This window comes from Fukomys damarensis, unplaced genomic scaffold (assembly GCF_012274545.1).
Source record: "Fukomys damarensis isolate Sample0158 unplaced genomic scaffold, DMR_v1.0_HiC HiC_scaffold_37, whole genome shotgun sequence".
NCBI classification, from domain to species: Eukaryota; Metazoa; Chordata; class Mammalia; order Rodentia; family Bathyergidae; genus Fukomys; species Fukomys damarensis.
Genome location: NW_022900949.1, coordinates 21,130,169 through 21,147,404, shown reverse-complemented (window position 1 = coordinate 21,147,404; position 17,236 = coordinate 21,130,169).

The following is a 17,236-nucleotide window of genomic DNA, read 5'->3' as shown; positions in this document are numbered from 1 at the left end:
ACGCAAAACTTTTAAGTACATCTATGCATTTCTGCTCAACTCATTAATTGAGACAATTCCACGTGCCATCAGAACCGTCTTTTCCTTATAAAGAGCCAAACTGAAATGGGTTCTTAAATGGTCCCTTGTGTTAGAGGCTCAGAAATGGAAGTAAGTTTACTTTCAAGCAGTGAGATAAAAGAAACAAGGCCCAACTCTTCCCTTTTCCCTCCCAGCCAGAAGGGGGCACAACCCGATGACGGCTGCCACGCCCCTTCCCAGTTTAAAAGTGCAGCCATCACATGCAGCCCCAGTGTTTCCCAGAGGTGAGGGAGCAGACAGTGGGCTTCTCCTGAAATTCCGACACACACTGTCACCTGAGGGCGGTGGCTGTGCTAGGTGCCCCCAGCCATCCCAGGAGGCATCTGTCTGGGCTGCGACAGGCTGGAATCTGAGACCAATCCCAGCAACTCCAGCTCCAGGTGACTGCCCTGTGGCCACTCCACCCCGTAACTTCCAGACTCTGCAAAGTGTCATTACTTGGAAAGCTCTTCAGCAGGTCCACAAAATGTACAAAACTGCATGCGGCTGGGTGCCTCTGAAGAGCAGTGTGTGTCTGTCCCTCATGGCCCTTGGGTCAGGTGAGGAGGCTCCTCCGCGTTCTACCCCCACCCTGCTCTGGCACAGGTCCCAAGAAAGTCTCGCTCGAGTGGTCCTGTAAATCTACTTGCAATTTTTATCCTGGGCAATGTGGGCAGAGCAGGTTGCACTAAAAAGGCTACTACACGCCGGGGTGCTGCCCCAAAGAGTTCCCGAGAATGCACAGGAGATCAGCAGCAACCAACAGATACTGGCGGTAAGGACCAGCAGGGACTGGCAACATGTAATGTCCATGACAGGTGCTGATGCCCGGGGAGAACTGCAGAGGACTCCAGAGGGACAGCGGGAGTGGCGAAGAGCTCAGGAAAGCTGCCACAGGGGCCTCGAGCCCCACAGCCAAGGAGGTGACTGACTGACAGGCGGGGCTAGGAGCTGCGGGAAGCTGCATGACTGGGGGCCGAGGGCCAGGGTGTGCAAAGCCCAGAGCTACTAACAGAGCTGCACTTTGCCCATTTATGATTTCCATTTCAACTGAGCAGAAGAACCTCGGCCTATTCGGTCATTCTAGTTACCACAGGGCAAACAGTTCCTCTGAAACAACTGCTCTGTGCCAAAGATTCCTGGAAATCTTACTGAAAATTTTCACAAGCAAACAAAGTACTTTCTTAACTGTAGAAAGGACATGAAAGATTTATATCCATGTTCTTTTACTTTGAAATTAATGAAAATTTACATGTAGCTCATTTGCGCTGAAATATTATCTACCTCCCAAAGCCTATTCTGAATGCTGTTTTTCTTCCAAACATTTAATACTGCAATAATAGAATAAGGAATACTTCTCGGGTAATCATGGAAGTTAAATACACATTATCATCTCTTATAAAAGGTCCTTAAATTTCTATTTAATCCAAACTTTGAAAAATAACAATCAAGGTTCAGTCTTAAAAGACACTATGATCCAAGGGTTAATTTTATAAATTCTACATCCATCTCAAATAGTAACATAGGCCTCTAAGACTGGCTGCTGTAGTCACCACTGTCACAAGGAAACATCACGCAAATGGAAGTAGCAGCAGCTCTGGGTGGCTTTGGTTTATCAGCATGACCTTTCCTTTCTTCTCCAGAGCTCTGCTTTTGTTCCTTCAGTTTCTTTCAGTGCTCTCAGGAGGTTCCTTTTCTTTAGCAAAAATGAAATGGGACTTTCTATACTGCGTAAGAGCTAAACAGGAAAAGCACCTCGCTTCCCTTCTTCCCGGTTACCTCCTAACCGCACAGAAAGAAGGCGGGTACCCAGTTAGCCGGCCAAGCACCCCCTTCCCCTGCGGCTGCCCGGGCACAGGGGTGACTGACACATCTGACAATGACAAACGACACAGTGGACACACACAGAATCAAGCTCCGAGCCAACCCACACAGCAGTGTGCTGACGTCCCGCCTCTGAGAAGCAGGCTCTCTCGTCACAGACTTGCAGAGGGAACGGCACGTCGCCGGAGCAGGTCCACCTGAAGCATCCACAGGTCGAGTAGCCAGAAAAGATACACAACTACAAACTCCTGACTAGGAGCCGTGTAAGAATTCCGCCTGCCATCAAATGCTCCGGACTGAATACAATCTGAGTCATACAGGGTAGAGCTGACTGCAAAAACTGGGCACCAACCCAGCTCTGGGGTCCACGCATGCTCTGCCAGACAAATCAACAACTTCCGGCAGACCCCCACCCTCGTCCTCCATCTCTACCTCAACTGCCAGATTCTGGATGTCTAAAGTTATTTTTTAAAGGAGAACAACAACAACAAAAATATGCTTTGTATTTTAGGGAACAAGGAGTATGAAACAGACTTTGTAAGCAATGGGTCAGGAGGAAGCTTCTCCGCTCCAAGGTCAGCCTCCTAGGCCAGGCAGCCTACCTAGGAGTGGGCCCCCAACTGCCGGCCCTCACATCTGTACCACCATATGTACACCTGTTTTGCTCTGGTGAAAATCCCTAAACCAAAAGATTTAGGAGAGATGGTAGCCTTCTGTCACTGTGGTAAATGCCGGAGGAAATAAACATGAAAGGAGGAAGCACTTGCTTTGGCTCGTGGTTTCAGAGGTTTTGGTCTGCATTCGCTTGACTCTGCTGCTTTGGGCTGGGGCAGCACAGCACGGTGGGAGCACGTGTCAGAAGAGGCTGGGAAGAAAGAGGACGGAGAGAGGAGGAGCCAGAGCCCCGAGGTCCCCTTCAAGGGCACACTCGCAAGGACCCAGTTCCTTCACCAGGCCCCACTTCTTAAAGGCGCCAGAGTTTGGAAACCAATTCCTTAACACATAGACCGTGGGAGACATTCAAAATCTAAAGTACAGCAAAAAGCAGATGTAAAGAAAAGGATACCTTCTTACTCTGAGGAAGTGACCACCATGGAACTAAGATTATAAAGTGGTACAACTTTTTTTTTGAAAGGAACTTGGCAAGGCACCCCAAGGGCCTTAAAATATTCATATGCTTTGACCAAGTAATTTCCCACAGTAGAATCTGTTCTAGGGAAATCATCCAAAATAAGGAAAAGTCTTTTACAGGGAGATGTGGATGGCAAAAGTATTTATGACAGTAAAAAATCAAAACTAATGCATGGACTAATATATAATAACATATATATTAAAATTCCATCAGACTATAAGATAGTCATTAAAATTATCATTATGAATAATGCATCAAAATTAGGAAATGGACAATATACTCTCAATGGGTTGAGAAAATAAAGAGAAAGCAGGCAGGCAGAACATAAATAACGGCTGCTGCCGGGTAAGACAGTTACAGTAATTTTTCTCTATACTTGTATTTTTCAAGTTTTTCAGAAAATATACCATATACCAATACTAATTAGAATTCACATTTCACTGAAACCATGTGTTTATAGGCCACTTAAAAAACCCATAAGAAGTTTTATAAAACACATAAAAGTACTCATTATTGGCTATTTTACCAGATCAAATATTCACAGGCATGTTTTAAATCTCTGAACATCTGACGCCAAAACTGTAAGAGAAAAGACGAAGGGGATATATTAGCTTTTCCTAATCTACTTCTTTTCTTTTAAAAATGTCACTTGAACTTGTTCCTGTCCTCTTACTTTGGCTTGATGTATCAAATTATTAACACTAATAATAAGTGAGTTTATCATCATCGCTAAACAGATATTTCTATGCCAAAGCATCTGAACTTCTTGCCTAGGTGCAGGCAGGACCTAATTTATAAATGAGTTCTGTTCCAAACATGCACTTGTACCTTGGCTCTGTGTCTGCAGGAAATATTCCAAGTTCTAATGCTGTAGCAAAAGCCCGAGGTCTCGATTCTAAAAGAGAGGGGCCGGGGAAAAAGAAGGTTTCTTCCTACATCCTGGGCACAGCAGCAGGGACAAACGTTGATAAAAGTAGTTGGTTACTAGCAGAGTGGGTGATTCTGGAGCAGGCGTACACACCTATGAAAGAACTGAGCCCAAATGGAGCGTGAGAAACTGGGGGAACAGTGTGGTCAGGCAAGAGGAAGCTTACTATGGAAATTCAGGGGCCCAAAAAGAAATCCATTTTCAGGCTGCGGGTGTAGCTCAGTGGTAGAGCACTTGCCCAGCATGCGTGAGGACCTGGGTTTAACTGCAAGCAATGAAAAAAATAAGTAAAATTAAAAAATCAATTTTCTTGTTTCAAGCGGTGTCCCCAAATTTTTTAAGCTATTGGCCCATTAGAAAAATTTCTACTGCATCTGTAGCTGGTTACCCCTGGAAGCAACCAACAAACAGTGATTGTGGGTTTGTTAGGAAAGATTCCAGCCTAGGCATACAACTGTTCAAAGTAAATTACAAATGCAAAAGCTTCTGTTGTAATGCAATATATGTATTCCTAGAAAACTTATAGTTCTGCACAGATATTGAAAACAAGATTTTAAGCAGACTATTAAAGTATGTGGAACCCTATCACCAGACAGTTAAAAATAAAGCCTAAAAATGTATGTATCAGTTTTCAAAATGATGTGATTTCTAGTAAATGTAGAATGGGCTTTAAAAATGAACCAAGATCGCTTGACAGAAGTAACATAGGGAGGAAAGGGGCTCTTCAGTTACACAGATCAGGACAAAACGCTCCAACGCTGGAGAGAACCCTGAAATGAGTACTTGTAAGACGAGCGTCAAGCAGAGCACAGACGAGTGCCTGAGGGGCACGGCCTGGTCTCCCGCTCCTGCATCCAGCTGCTCCTACAGAAAGCCCACCCTTACCGTTAACAGTCAGGGACTCACGGCAGGCTGTGTAGGGGCCAATTCCCGAATCCTGTGCGACATCCTTTCTTTATCAGTCTTCACGTAAACTCATCTTAAAACAGAAATAGGTATGCAGCAGAAGAGGCTGCACATTTTCTAAAACAGATTCACATGTGCAAGGGAACTTTATAAATCTTACTTTCTCTCTGGCTCAGAAACTTCCCAAAAACTTCCTCAAAAATACCAACGCTTGAGAATCAGGCATGAAAACCACTGGGTAAATGACCTGAGGAAGCAGGGCAAAGCCGGGCAGCTGCTGGCACACGGGGCTTCGCTGAAGGCAGGTTACAGACGGTGCCTGCTTCTGGTGAGAGCCGCTTCCCACGGGGCGGGGGAGGAAGATTTGGGCCCCACCTTCCCCACGGCCAGGGCCTCTGTGCAGCATATGCTCTAGACTCCGTTCTTGGGTTGCCTCATACGGAACACCTCCCTCAAAGGCACACGCACAAAAAGGATGTTTACTATAACTACAAATAACACTCAACTCTCAACTTTGGGTTATCCAGCAACCTTCAGATAAGATTCTAATCCTAAATGAGCAGGCCTGAAGAGATCAGTGTAAATAAGCAATTAAAGCCCAAACATGTCCTTAAAAATGGAAATGAATGAAACCATAAAAGGAAAAGAAGGGAATAAGGCTGGCCCCAGATGGAAGGTTCAGCAACCTCATGAGAAGGCCACATGACCCTTGTGTTCCTGTGCTTTTGCACACGCTGCTTGCCCTGCTGTACCCTACTTTCTTCTACAGCTGATTCACCAGGTTAAATACCACTCAATCCCTGGAGACTTCCAAGACCCTGCTCAAATTCCACTCTCTCTCCCCAGACTGTTTGCAGCAGCAAAGTTTGGTGTCTGTAAAGGGGGTGCAGGGTACCCTGCTCAGAAGTGCCCCAAGGTTTGAGCATGGCCATTGCTCCCCCACTCTGGTAGTGCCTGGCAGCCACATCCGTGCTACAGGAGACCCTGCTCACAACCAGCTGGCTGGATGGGGGGGGTGTCAGCAACTCTTTTTTCTTCCCACCCCCCTCTGCTTTGTTTTTGAGACAGAATCTCATGCTGCTCAGGCTGGCCTTGAACCAGCAATCCTCCTGCCTCAGCCTTCTGAGTAGCTGGGACTGTAGGTACACATGATGGCAGCCGGCTTGTCTCATTCTGAATAAATCTGAAATTAGGATTCAGCCTGGCCAGTTACAACCTGAATGTTCCTGGATCTAGGGACAAGTAAATTCAGGAGCTGTGTGGGGTCTACCTGTACAAACATGCCAGAAAAAACAAACTGAGGTTCCCCCTGCCTCGTGCCTGGATCACAGCACAGCTTCTTTCCTTCCTCCAGTTCCTGCTCAGGTCCCAGACTCCCTGGAAAGGCCCAGAACGCCCTGGGGCTCTGACCTGTCACCCTCTTCCTCACCACCTGTCAGCCCTCCCTCAAGAAACTTTGGTGCTACAGGGGGTATGGCTCAGGGGCAGAGTATTGCCAAACATATCCAAGGCCCTGGGTTCCAGCCCTGGCACACAAAAAAAGTTAACAAATAAAGAGAGGAAAGGGTGGTGCTGATTCCCAATTTGGCAGACAGAATTATTTCACTGAATGTGGCTCTGAAAACAAGCATGAATTCTGAATTCAAAGACATTTTTAGAACATCTTCTTAGAGGCACCAAAGTTCTAAGAGGTAGGCAACTCCAAGCGAAAGCTGGACATAAAGGCAGTGAAGCCTCTCGGCTCCCAGAGCTCGACTGATCAGGTGGGCTGAGAAAGAAGCAGGGAAGCTAGAGCCCAGGGCCCACCCTTGGTGTGGAGTTCAACAGAAAACGCTTTTTTCTGTGAGGCCCAGCCCTCAGGCTAGGCATCAACAAAAAAGTCAACCCATCCCACTCCTAGGAGACCGCAGCCCAAAGGTGTATCACCACAGGTCCACAAACTCCCAGCCACGAATTTAGTTCGAGAGTGCCAATCTAAGCGCCCCACACACACCTGGGAAAAAACCCAACCCTCGCTGGCGGGTCATACTTTCACCTGCGACTCAGATTACTGCCCCAGGGAAAGGCACCGCTCCAAGCCAAAAGAACCAAACACCACAGCAGTGAGGCAACACCAGAGAGAGCCAAAAGAAATAATGTGCCACAGAAAAAGTCCAAGCCGGATCTGAGAAACGGGAACTGCCACGATTCTTAACCGTGTCTGCGGAGTCTTGCTAACGGCAGCACACTTCCCAATGCCAGAGCGTTGGGAGGACCCGAACCACGCAGAACACGGCTGTCAGAGCATGGCAGGATGCCACCGACTATTCAGAAATGCCCAGAAACTTCACCAGTCAGCCCGCAGCACCTGGAGCCTTGGCGGGAGCCGCAGGCTCGCTGAACCCGCTTAGCCTCCAGGCAAAACTCCTCTCAACAGAAGCACTTTCCCAGGCCTGGGCAGTGGTTACCCCACACCTCTTACTACCAACTTGCAGCGAATTTTCCCCACTCTCCAATGCACTCACGGGCATCAGCAAAACACTCTAAATACTGTGCTCAATCATAACCAAAATAAACTTCGAGCGGATGAAAATTTAATGTAGAAGGGTCGTGGTGCAGCAGAACACTAACGGCCTACTGTACAAAGTCTCAGCTTGGCTCGTTCATTCAAGAGGACATTCGCTGAGCGCCAACTATAATAAAAGCACAGTTCTAGGTGCAGGGATACAGCTAGTAAATATGGCAAACTCTCAACTGCAGTGGACTTAACGAACAGTTAGGGAGATAAATAGTGAACAAACAGCTCGGTTTCAAATAGTACCATCGGAGAGAAAGTCAAAGACTGATATAGCCGTGGCCTGCTTTAGGTTAGGAGGCCGGAGAAGCCACTGGAGAAAGCAACCCTTTAGCTGAGAGACTGAAATGACAGAGGCCAAACTCAAAGATCAGAGGGAAGAACATTCTAGACGTGGATCAAGGGAGAATAAACGCAGAAGCTCCGTGGCTGCTCTGAGCTTGTCTTTTTAAGGACCAGAAAGACGGTGCCCTTGCAGTGTGGCTCGAATGGAGGAGAAGTGGAGGGAGAGACAGCAAGGGCACAGAGGAAGTGGGGCCAGGCCAGAGGCAGGATCTGCAAGCCAGAGAAGAGAGCCTGGACTTCACTGTAAATGCAATGGAGGTCGGACTGAGAAGGTGACGGGTGTCACACATTTCGGACAGCACTCTGCGACTGCCGCAGACGACACGGACTGAAGTAAGGCACCAGTGACCATGGGGGGCGCAATCGTCACCGGAATGCAGGGCTCAAGAGAAGAGGACCTAAGAAGGGAGAAGAAGGTCCAAGACGGGTGGGAAAGAGTGAGAAGAGGAATCCAGTCAGCACAGAGACCAGTGATGGCGAACCTTTCAGAGCTTCCAGTGACGACCAACAGCCGCGGCACATGTGCATAGGTTCACCAGGGCTTTTGGCTGAAGCCCCTGTACAGTGTCTACCTTCTGAGAGGAGGAAAACACTACTTTAGAGCATGGATGGTGGGTGGAACCGAGTCAGAGGAGGAGTTCATGAGTCAGTGATGCCTACCAGGGAGTCATGCGCCCGCTATCTAGTAAAACTTTAAATACAGAGCCAGAGAGGCACAATAGAGCTGAAGATAGTAATTCTCAGTCATCAGCATAAAACGCTACCAAAGGCCCTGAGACTAAATCAGATCATCCAGGGAAAATACACGCAGTTGTAGAGCAAGTCCTGAGGCTCTGCACCATTTATAGACTAAATAATGCAGGAGGAGATCAATAAGGCCCCTAAAAAGGAGTAGCCAGCGAGGCAGGAGAAAAACAAGAAAGGCCCCCCCAGAGAAGCAGCTCTCCTCCAGGATTTGCAGATCTGACCATCACAGTGATGCTGCGGAGAGCAGATTCCTTGGAAAGGTGGGGACGAAGGTAGGCTGGCGAACAGGAGGGAGACAGCAGCTCTGGACACTGCTTTCCAACTAGGACTAGGCCGGGAGTGGAGAAACTGGGTGGTGGCTACAGTGAGACCCAGCAGGGCAGCAGGGCACTGCTGTTGTAATTGCAGTTTATTTTGTTTTCAGGATGGGAAGTTCTAGGGCAGCAAGCACTGCCCAACAGAAGGTGCTGTGACGATGGAAAGGGCCTACAGCTGCCCTGTCCAATTCAGAGCCACTAATCACACCTGACCTGAAATAAAACGTGGGCTTACGTTTTCTTAATTGAAATCGTGGCTAGTACCTACCAACCTGGGCAGTGCAGCGCTTCAGCAGGTTGGCAGATGTGGCGGATTAACTAATGGCCAACTCAGGACGCCCAGCTGAACTGAATCAGCGTGGCTGGGGATGGAGGACTCACCTGAGGATCGTTGCCAAGGGCATAAAGAGACAACTGGAGGGAAAGGTCCGGGGCTGCTGATTTTCTAGGAGAATCTTGCTGCAGTTGGTTTTCCTCACATGAACTCAGCTGTTCTCATGGCTGGAGGAGCTCAGGGCCTCGCTGTCCCTGGGGATGGCTGCTGTTTTGGTCGGGGGAGCGATGGTCTTCACTGTGAGCGGTGCTTCCTGGCTCCAGGGCAGCTCCCTCGCCCTGCTGCCACAAGTTTCCTGGTTTCCACCACTGGCCTTTGGGCCTTTCGCATGCAGATCCTCCACACAGAAAAGCATGGCACTCCAGGCCCCTGGCTGGATTAGAGGAGGACACGGCTGTGGGACTCAGGCCCTTGCTGGATTCTTCGGATCTCCAGTGTGTTGCCAGATCTCTTGCACTCCTCTGTATTTAACATTTTGGGTGACTATTTTAAAATAATCCTATAAATTATGTGTCCTGTATTAAATCATCTCCCTTGCAAACAGCAGACTAGCGGATTAGCAGTTCAGAAGTTAGCAGGTCAGGGGTGGGGAGTGCAGACCCGACATTGGTGCCCTTTACCTGCTCAATGTTTTCTAAACAAGAATATCAGCTAGGAGCGGACAAAGGGTCAGGACACTAGATGGACGTTTAACAAGAAGGGAAAAGGTATGGAAGTGTTTCGGAAAGCACAGAGCACACTAAGGCAGAGCAGTCAAATCTCAGGGCAGAGCACCACTGAGATTTTGGGTAGGAACTGTTCATTTTTCATCATCAGCTACTATGGCAGCAGACTATTTTTCAACCATCTCTTAATATTCCCCACAGTTTACCTCTGTGGTTTGCAATCTTCTTAGCTGCAGAACCTTTGTTTACCAGTGCCTATTAAGCACCCCCAACTAAAACAGCAACGAGGACAAGGACAAAAACAAGTTGTTCTAGATGAAGCTAAGAAAGAGCTAATTTTCCCAGCAGCTCAGCCCCACCCTCTAGTTGCTGGGGCACAACCAAGGAACCCCGGAGCTTGAAAGCAAAGATTACCGAGGCCAGTACCTCTCCAAGCTGCTGTGATCTAGTTAAAAGGCACAGTCTGCTCCAGCAGTTCTGCAGGGAGGCCCCAGGATGCACTGCTAAGAGCTTCCTGATGGTGGCTGGTGCCACCGTCCCATGAAACACCCTGGAGAGGCCTGAGGCACAGCCAGCCACTCACTCTGCTTGTCTGCTTTTGTCAGCTATGGACCCCCTTGGACTGTCTTCTGCAGCTGGGAGATCTACTTAGGCTTCCGGCTTCTCCTCAGTGTCACAACCCCAAGTCTTCTCTAAATCCCCAAGCAGAAGTAATCATATCCTGGCTCCTGTTACTACCTTGGTCTCCCTTTCCTACCATCCACCCCCCTCTCTCCCTCTGCTCCGGCCCCACAGGCCTCCTTCCACTTCACTGAAAGGGCCAGACAAGGACTCTGCACCAGTGTGTCCCTGTCTGGTTTGTCCCCTAGACACCTTCTGTGCTGGAGACGGAACCCAGGGCTTCGTGCATCTACCCTCACCATGTCCTCAGCCCAGCGGCTTCTCCCTTATGAGACTAATACTCCGTCCGTCCTACTTAATACCCTCATCCACAGCATTCTTGACACTTGAGTTGTTTGTGCATACACCGCTCACATGCCTGTTTCCCCTTCAGTTACAAGTGACTTGAGGGAAGGGACTACAATACATTAATGTGGCACCTACAGCACCCTGAAAGTTAGTATCTCTTATGTTAACAAAACAGGTAAAACATCGATAGCTGACATAACTTGTAACCAGTGAACACGCGTTAGATTTCTGACACCTCAAACAACCTAATTATTCGTGGAGGGGTTAAAAATACAAGAACAGGATAACAAAAAACACACAGAAAGTAAAGCAAAAACAAAAAGATAATTCTATGAGAATTCATAATTCAAAAATACAAAAGACTGCCTTATACTATGAACCAGGATAAAGTAACCATCTAACATAAAATCTAATAACTTCTGTGTCATGTGTTAACTTAAAACACTTTTTAAAAGAAAAACAGCTAACGTTTTCTAAGAACTGCCTGTGTGCCAGCAACTATTCAGGCATCTGTCAATCCCAAGGTACTTAGGACGGTTCGACTTCTAATTTTTTGACTTTAAAATGCTGTGACAGCAACCCTCATATATCCATTCTGTTTCTCACTTTCAGTACTATATTCAATAAATTAGGAGACATTTAACATCATTATAAAAAAGGTTTGTGCTGGATGATTTTGCCCAACTGTAGGTTACTATAAATATTCTAAGCATGTTTAAGGTAGGCAAGGCCAAGCTATGATACTTGCTAGGTTAGGTGTGTTAAACATACTTACATTACCTTTAATTTAGGGTGGGTTTGCAGGATGTAACCTCACTGTAATTACAGCAGCATCTATACAGACTTACTTAATTCAGATAATAAACCTCTGCAGTAGGCTCTATAACAAAGTAGGCTCTATTTTATAAACAAAGCACCAAGAGGCCAAATGAGTTGTTCTGGGTCATACAGCCAGCCAAACCCCAGCGACACTTTCCCTGAATAGGTGATACATTTATTTTCTTCCAACCGGCTCTGAGCACACCAATGATTTCCTTTCTATAGAGGGAACAAAGTATTTTCAAACTGATGAAAATGACAAGGCGTGGGCACCAGATGAAGTGGTTAGGGTCTGGGCCTGAACGCAGCCGGTCATGAGCTCACCTGCACACCTCCCTCGCGCACCTCCCACCCTGCGTGACCACTGCCATAGTCTTCTGAAAGTTCTTGGCTGAGCTCTACAATCTCCCGATCCATGAACCTGACAGGAGGCATCATCTGTATTTTCTTCTATTTGTTGAGAAGCATCAATGGGCTGATAGCCTGTACCCGACTCCAAAGGGCTCCGTGGCACAAAGGAAGAGGCGGGTAAGAACACACCTGGACTTTAGCTAGCGGGTTATAACAGTCCGAGACAGACAGAAATAATTCTGGCTAGGGTAAACAGAAATGAGAATAAGAAAGAGATCAAGTCGAGGAAAACACCTAGGTATTCCTGAATTAAATGGCACCTTTCACTTCCCGCTTCTAAACCTTCTGAAAAAGAGAAGCTGCCCTATGTCACTCGTGCATGCCTTAAACCTTCCAGCTTTCACACACACTGAATCAACTGCTCGGGAACAGCGCACCCACAACACCAAGCCCCCTGGCACATTCAGCTCTCCAGTCTCCCTGCTAAACTCTCTTACTTCCGTTCTTCCATCAAAGCCAAGAGGCTTCACTGTTCCCATGTCTCCCTCAGAAATCCCATTTACCTCTCCGGCTGTAAATACCAGCTCTGTGTGGGCAGTTCCCAGCTCCCCATCTCAGCCCGTCCCGTTCCTGAGCTGTGACCCCACCTTTCCAACATCCCTGCCATACTGCAAGTGACTCCCCACCCACGGCCACCTGTAAATCAACATTTCTCCAAACTACTTTATCCCTTTCCATCACACAATCCTTTTTCTCACTTTTCTAATTCTGTTATGGGGTTACCATGCTTACAAGGACTCATCACATAGTCAGGAGACAAATTCTCCCTTTACCCTGACTTTCAAAGCTATTCCTTCTACCGCCTTCCTACTCAAAAGTGCAGGGCCCCAGGCAGCAGCAGCTGTCAGTGTCAGAATGCAGAGTCCAGGCCTCACCCCCATCAGAACTACTGAACCAAAGTTCATGATCTGAAGTGTCTGAAAGTGATTTAGAGATCCATGAAATCTGGAGACACTAATCTAGTGCTCTAACTGCATTCAAATTTTATCATTTTAGGAATGATTAACTGAATTCTTTGGGTCAATTACAGTCCTAGGCCTTAAACACATTATCTAATTTAACCCTCAAAATAACCCTACATGGTAAGTATCATTATAGTCATTTAGAAAGTCATATAAATTCAGGCTCAAGAGGCTAAATATCCAGCTAAAAGAGCCCATAAATGATGGAGCCAGGATTTGAACCTAATCTATCAGCCCACAAACAATCCTGCCTACTGACTTGAATTCCCCTCAATTTCAAAATTTGTATTTCAAAGTACACGCTGGCAGAACTGATGCTCTGGTTGACGGAATTTTCCATCAACTGAAGGTAGATTTTGTTGGTTTACTACAATTCTTACTGACAGTCTTTCTAAAAAGATCATCCCGCCTTAGGGCAGCACTCTGAAAACTAAAGTTCATGTTGAGGCACTCGACAAATAGAGAAGAAAATGTTTTCTCTTCTCAAGATACAAGCCCATGTTTCAGAGAACATTAAACTACTTCCCAGACAATAAACTTCATGTGTGTTTTTGACACGCTTCTTTTCTCTGAAAAGGGAAGAAAAATAATATAAGTGGATGAGTTCTTGAATTAAGGGGTTGGTTGGACTCCATTTAATGAGTTTCTTCTAATAACTTGTTCCTTGTTCTTTTAATTTAATTGCTCCGTTATATTATTCAGTCAATACCATCTCATAGTCATTCATATCATTTTTAAACCTACTTTCCTTCTACAGTCTTTCAGCCCAAATATGAACCCATGAATCTGAAAGAGATTTACTTCGATACAGTATTGTCTCTCTGATTTTGCTGAAAATATGAAACAGACGTGGATGCTCTACCCGAAAACCGGATGGTCTCCAATCCACACAGAACATGGCCTGGTGTTGCACGGCTGGTACTCACAGATCTCCACAGGCAGGACCCACAGACACCGAGATCACCAAACACCAGTTCTACTTCGAGGCAGCTGCCTGCCCAGGCCCTTACCTGGACTCCTTCTCCAACCCCACCAAGCAGGCACTGCTACTTTTTCCTAACTGCTTAGTCCATGGGGAGGCTGCAACCCAGCGAAACTAAACCAATCAGATTCCTTCCTTGGGGTTGTTATAACTAAAGGAGACACAGAAAGTCCTTTTGGAGGAGGAGAAATGACAAAATATGAAATTCAGAAACCATTAAATTTCCTGCCCAGTGGAGGAAACCAGTCAACTATGAACAAGAATAAAGTGAAAAAAGACAGAAAAGTCCCAAGAGCACCCAAGGACCTGGTTCTTCTCATATCCTTCCACTGTGATGGCCCTGAAACTCCTAATATAGTTTCTAGGGAGGGCAGGGGCATGGGGAAAAAATAAGAACCAAGATACATCATGTAAAGGGACAAGGATGAATGTAACTGTACCGTATACCTAAAAAGTACCCATAAACTTAATGAAAAATAAAAATAAAATTTTCTGCTGAAGCCCATTTGAGTTTCTAAGCTTTAACCCAAAAGACTCTCACTAATAACTTGGCTATTTATAAACACTGTATTTCTTTTAAATACGCTTCGTGTCCTTCACAATTTCGCTACACAGACAATGAATGTCTTCATTTGTATACTTTAATTGGGCTTTAAATACTAGTTTCTAAAAGGCTCACATATCACAGTGTATAAAATCTTTTAGAATATCTATTTAAAACAAATCTTGGCTCTTATCATTCAGCACCCTCTACATACTATTAAAATATCATTTTAAGAAGCTAACCGCCTGATCATTTTTAGCTTAATTCCAAATGTAACAAGATAAAACTGCCTTCTTAAGTCATCTTTTCCTTTATGTATTCAATTATATTCTCCGCTTAAAATACTTAAAATAAAAATTGGCACTGATCCATTCACTGATGGGTATTTTAAGTTAGAAAGCAGTAACACATCAAATTAGCCACACAACGGCAGGCTTATTCTTGACATTGAGCACTGCCCAAATCAAGATTTTCATTACAGCTACAACGGACTTGAACATTTTCACCTTAATTGCAAGTTTTTGCATTTCTATCAAATAGATTTTGACCATAGTCTGCAATGCAGTTCAACTACTGCAATCAATCTAGCAAACTCTTACTTCACTCTCAAAATCACCAGAGTTGCTTCTGTAGACAAGGCTTTGCAAATTCCCTCAATATTGCAGCACTTCAAGGTTATAGTAGCAATGCAACATTTATTATATACTATTACTATCTTATGGCTCCTAATATCACATTATGCACCTACTGGACTGTAAAAGTTGATTCCAGAAAAAAAACCTGTAAATCACCCAGTCCTCAATCCACATATAAACACTGATGCAGTAACTAGTTAATTGACCAAGGTCAACAGTTACAATTAAAGAATTAGAGCACAGATATAACTAACTTTTTAACCAAAACATAAGAGTCCCAATATTCTCACAGGATGCCTATAGTTTCCCTTTAGTGCTCCAAATTTATGGTTATTCCTAAATATTCTATGCACTTTAAAGTCCAAAAATGTTCTATTGAAAAAAATCGCTATATTTGTGATAAATATTTTCCCATTAATTGTAATGATATTAGAAAAATAGGGAAAAGACTGACTTGAATTATCTGTTCTCTGCTGTGCTGTCCCAAGCATCCCCATTCACAGAGAACTGCAGGCTTGCTCATTCTTAACAATGCAGATATATTTATTTTCACATTCCACATAAAGTGTGATGCACAGAAGGGCATAATAAAACATCTAGGTGGTACCAGTCATTGTCAACTAAAAGAAATCAAGCAGAAATACATGACACCCAGGTGAGATTTCATCTTTATATAGACAATTATTTTTTCAAAGATAATTCATTAAAGAAAATAGACATTTTGGAAATAAAAGACGTGAAACGAACCTTTCTTATAAACTCAGAGCCATTGAAAAAGATACTTGAACAAAAATAGAGAGGCGTTTTACCAACCTTTATCACAGTGGGTGGCACTCTTATGTGTACGACATATATTTACTGAATGAATAACATCTTTAGATTATACACTATAGAAACGTCCCTCCTCTCTGCCTGTGTATACTTAAAATTGCTAACTTTTCTGAAAAGCAAAAGAAAATAACACTGAATGTACTATCTACTAACCATACATTATTTCTGTAAGCCTTGGGTAGTTTCAAAATATCCCCAATTCAAAATACAGTATTTCCAAAACACATGTAGCAATTCATAAACATAAGATAGTGACATACACAGTTACAGTAAAAGCTTCCTAATTATAAGATTTTAAAATGTAACCTAGAATTCAGACTAATTCCCGGAGAGTACACCTTTTTTCCAGGAGCATGTTGATACTACTTTACTAATTAAGCCAGCAAACAAAACACCAGAACTCCAAAGGAGATAAAACGATCATAAATATGGTTAAGCATGACCCTACAGCATCTTATCTTTTATCGTAAGATCTTATTCTGATAAGCAAGGGACTCTCAACTAAACGAGTGAACAGAAGAGCATAACAAAACAGGCTGTAACTAAATTGTAGGCTTATCATAAAGGAAAATTTTCACTTCATTTTCTGTGATAAAACTTGGGGGAAGCGGTCAGAAACTTAAATAGTGTTGACGTCATTAGATCAGGCATTAAACTGAGAGAAAATAATCGTTTCTCAAGTTTTAAAAAGTCACTCTGTTGCAAACAATCAATCCTGATACTATTTCACCTTTTCTCCAGCTCAGCTTGGGAAAGAAAAATATAGTACGGCTTTTTTTTACCCATTTTGAACAACTTTGTTAACGGGGTGGGGGTCCTGTCATTTCCAGGGTGATGAGAAAGATAACCAGGAGCTGAAATCGCGCGCAGGGAAGGCAGGCAGGCTTACACTTCCCCTCAGCCGCCGACTGCAGTGGGTAAGGTCGCGGTGAAAATTCACCAGCGCATTTAAACTTTCACGGCTCAGCCAACGGTTCTTACCGGGTTTCCCCACCCTACCTAAGTAGCTTCAAGCTGCAGGAGTTGCAGGCGGTAGGATCAGCAGGAGGCCACTTCAGACCCTCAAACCGAAGTCCGCAAAGCCCGCAGCGGCGCGCCCTCCACCACCTCCGCGGTGTGGGAAACGAACCTTTCCAAAATGATCCTCCAGCTTTCTCAACACGCCCCAGGGCGGATGCAATCAACTCCAGACCACCTACCCGGGGCGCCTCCGGGCCCCTTCCGCTGTCACCGCCGGGCGCCCTTCCGCAGTCGGTGACTTCTGCCGGGGG